Source organism: Pseudophryne corroboree, chromosome 6 (genome assembly GCF_028390025.1).
Source record: "Pseudophryne corroboree isolate aPseCor3 chromosome 6, aPseCor3.hap2, whole genome shotgun sequence".
Classification (NCBI taxonomy): Eukaryota; Metazoa; Chordata; class Amphibia; order Anura; family Myobatrachidae; genus Pseudophryne; species Pseudophryne corroboree.
Window position 1 is genome coordinate 449,624,013 of NC_086449.1, and position 4,408 is coordinate 449,628,420.

Consider the following 4,408-nt stretch of genomic DNA (forward strand, 5'->3'; position numbering starts at 1 on the left):
TTCTCACACAGCTGCAATCAATTTACTTTTCTTTTTAATGTTAACTTGTGATTTAGTCACAGTTTATCAATCTTATTAGGCATAGTCATATAAACAATCTCATTGGGCAAGGCAGTCATATTAAAGTTTAACTTATAGATACTTCTTACCATCTAGAATTAATATACATTTCACTAATTAAGGGAAGTGATGTAATCACACTACCAGCTTAAATAGCAGCCAGTGTGAGGAGTATTTCATTCTGAAACTCCTACACACATGGTTGCAGTTTGAGAAATCCTCTGGGTAAGTGTGCCATTCATTCTGGTAATGTTTGTGTTTAAAGGCTACAGTTGTAATTCTGTTACTGGAGTGTATATATTAACAAATGGGTGAAATGTTTTTCTGACTTTAAAGATACAACTGTGGGTCCTATGTGGGAGTTCCAGTGCTTATAGCAATTATTGACTCTGTTTCTGGATATACCAGTTGGTATGTACTCTCTACATGAATTTAATTATGTACTTTGCAATTTATTTATGTAAACTGCAATGGCTGATACACCCTATGCCAACCAAACTTTGGTTCTCTCTTTCTTCAAAGATACACTATTGTACTTTTAAAATAGGCATTTTAACCGAGTGTACCGAACTAATCCATATATTCAGGTATGTATATTTCTGGAGTACTTTTACCTTATCTAAGGCTATTTTCTCTCAGTCAACTATGTGCCATATAACTATTCCTATGTTATCATCATTTTCCAGGCGGACTTAGTAAAGTCTGACCATGAAGTCAATTTTTAAAGGAACATTACCCCTTTTTTATACAATGAGTTTAATTATATAAAGGTAATACTTTTCAATTTTATTCTACATTAATGTTGATTATACCTAAGGAAGACACTCCTTTAAAGCCCCTGTGTTTCTTTCTTCTTTAGGTTGATCATAATACTCTTTATGCAGAATTACAGAGTTTATAGGTGTTTCAACACAAAAATATTTTTTGGTAGGTACCTATTGATTTACTTCTCTAAACTACTATAATTTTTTAAAAGAAAACCGTCAAATGGTATTTTCTTTTTCCCAAAACAAGTTACCCCTGATGATGTCAAACTGACGAAACGCATTGGGTTTATCAGTCATTAGTCGGTATTCCAGATAGGAAAATTACTCCCTTTGCCAAGCACACACCTTGCTAAGTTGAGGGAGTTTATACACCTACCTACTGGATGTCTCTGTTGTCAGAGTTACTAAAATCTATGTACAACCTGTTGTAAAATTCTCATGCTAAAGACTTTTATGAATTTCTTTGCATTAAATATTTTTATTCTAATTGGCCTTGGGCCATTTGTTTGGGTGACTTTCTGGTGAGGGGTTATCCACTGCAGGAACCCAAGAAATTCAATTATCCATAGTATAAAATATACCTACTTGGAAGAACTTCCGCTTTATCTATACATCTAACAGAGCGCGCTCAGGATCTGTTTTTTCTATTATATATATATATATATATATATATATATATACATTTATGATACAAGTATATAGAAGGTGTGTGTCTTCAGAAGTCCTTATGAAATAATACGTCCACACTGAAGACAATGGTATACTGTATATTACAAGACCTTTTTATAAAACACCAATATCCAACACATCCAGACCGCTGCTCCCCTCTTCAGTATAGATCCCATAATCACACGGGTAAAACAATAAAGAATGGGGGCTCCATAGTATATAAATAAAACACATAAATACAGTGATGACAAGGTAGGATGTGCTTGTATCAACTGCAAGACAGTGTGGGCTGATTTTCACATGGTTTAATTAAAATACTCCAATGGCAAACTGGACATTGCTATCACTGGATCAAAATTGGATCCACAACTCACGCTGCTAGCCACTACAGGAGATTGCAGAGTATTGGGGACATGCCAGCCAGGTAAAGGATGCAGATGTCCAGGAAGGTACAAGCATTAGTAGGTGATGCCCTTACGTGTTTCATTAAAGACTTTGTCTACCTTATGCTAACTAAAGATTCCATATGACTAATACTCCCACAGGGTTATGTGCAATTGTATTGTCACCAGCCAGTTCCCACTTGAAAATGTCCGATTTCATAGAAAGACAAATGGGGCTAAGAATAGGACATACACAAGAATGCATACATTTGCCTATTTTTTACATTCTGTATGCAAAAATGCCAATTGCATCAATGCAAAGAGATCCATCCAACTCAAAATCAGCCCTGTATATCTCCCATTCAGAACAGAGAAATGTGGGGAATTCCAGAATAATCTGAACCCTCATCTCCATTACATTTATAAGGCTTTAAGAGTGATAATTACATTAAATATACACATAAATGTGTATCTGACGGTAGCAGGGCTAAACGTCTATTTACCAAAGACTAACCTTACCTTTGTTTATGTGAATTATATGTTGATCAAAAAACTTAGGTAAAATAATGTAAAGTTACATGCAAATTAACTGTAATTGCTCCCCAGTTATGTACGTGGCCCTAATGCATAAGTTTGCTCATATACAAAGTAGAATTTGTTTTTGGGGCAGATTGCCCTTATACACACAGAAAGTTGAGTTTGTTATCCATCATCATTATGAGGGCACATTTGCACCATCCTCTAATTGCCATTAATTACTGTATATGCCTAAATATTCCATGAACAAACACTGTCTAAACTTTCCCTTTGTGAGAATTCCTCATTGCAGTCCATTTATGCATGTGGAGATGTGACTGAAAAGTGTAGGATTCTGCATTGCAGTGCCAACAAATGCAATATATGCTCTACAAACAAGTGTACAGTATGTGCAAATCTGCATCAGACCCTTGGTCTAGGTAATATAGACCAGGACACAAAGAAGGAAAGATTTCCTAAAAAAAATAAAAAAATAAAACTGCCAGTGCTGCTACTCAAGCTGAATAGGGTCCATATTCAGCAGGGTTCTGGTATGAATGGTCGACCATGTTTAGGTCAACAGTTACTAGGTTGACCTTTTCATATGTCGACGTTTCCTGTGTCGATCATTTTCACGTGTCAACTATTTGTCGATGTTGACCATGTCACTGTCGACCAATAGTGGTCGACCTAGTGACAGTCGATCTAAGTAGGATCGACCTGCGAAACAGATAACAGTCTGCAGTCACCGAGTTAATGGCAGTCTCTTTATAGTTGTTAATAAAGGCCCTCATTCAATGGTCCTAATTCAGACCTGATCGATAGGCTGCATTTTCATACAGTGGGCGATCAGGTCTAAACTGCGCATGCATATGCACCGCAATGCGCAGGCGCGTCGCACGGGTACAAAGCGGATCGCTGCTCAGTGATGGGTTTGTGCTAAGGATCCATTCACACGGGCGTTCGCAAGGAGATTGACAGGGAGAAGGCGTTTTTGGGTGGCAATTGACCATTTTCTGGAAGTGTTTGGAAAAACACAGGCATGTCCAAGCGTTTGCAGGGCAGGTGTCTGGCATCAATTCCGGCCCTGAACAGGCTGAAGCGATCGCAGTGACTGAGTAAGTCCTGGGCTGTGCCGACACTGCACAAAATCTGTTTGTACAGTTCTGTACACATGCGTTCGCACACTTCCATAGCTAAAATACACCCCCCCCTGTAGGCTGCAACTATCTGATCGCAGCAGTGCAAAAATCACCTGCTAGCAATCAGGTCTGATTTAGGCCCAGTATGGATTGGAGCAATGCGACCATTGCAATAGTTATCTTCGAAAGCTAGCTGAGTAAGCCTCAGCTTACTCAAGCTAGCTGTCGAATGGTGGCTTGCAAGGCCAAGGAAACTGTGGCATGCACAGTTTCCTGATTATCAGGACACTGCACTGAGGATCTCTCCTGTGACACATACTGAATGAGGGCCGAAGTTGCAATTCCAAGTGCTTGTTATTATAGATTCTGCTTTCAAATATCGCACACGCATATCAGAGATGAGCGGGTTCGGTTCCTCGGAATCCGAACTCCCCCGAACTTCACCCATTTTACATGGTTCTGAGGCAGACTCGGATCCTCCCGCCTTGCTCGGTTAACCCGAGTGCGCCCGAACGTCATCACCCCGCTGTCGTATTCTCGCGAGATTCGTATTCTATATAAGGAGCCGCGTGTCGCCGCCATTTTCACTCGTGCATTGGAGATGATAGGGAGAGGACGTGTGCAGCGTTCTCTCAGTTGTGTTCAGTGTGCTGCAAATATCTGTGCTCAGTGTGCTGCAAATATCTGTGCTCAGTGTGCTTGCAAATATCTGTGCTCAGTGTGCTGAAAATATCTACGTTCTCTGCCTGAAAAATGCTACATATCTGTGCTCAGTGTGCTGCAAATATTTGTGCTCAGTGTGCTTTATTGTGGGTACTGGGGAACACCAGTATTATATAGTAGGAGGACCGTGCAGAGTTTTGATGACCAG

At 39.6% G+C, this 4,408-nt stretch overlaps 1 long non-coding RNA gene across 1 annotated transcript; it reads left to right on the forward strand.

Moving 5' to 3' along the window:
• The first annotated feature begins 248 nt into the window (after positions 1-248).
• Positions 249-631, forward strand: LOC134935358 (uncharacterized). The gene is made up of 3 exons (XR_010180087.1): positions 249-285; positions 397-471; positions 583-631. It is a non-coding gene; the product is annotated as an uncharacterized LOC134935358 (long non-coding RNA).
• The last annotated feature ends 3,777 nt before the right edge of the window (positions 632-4,408 follow it).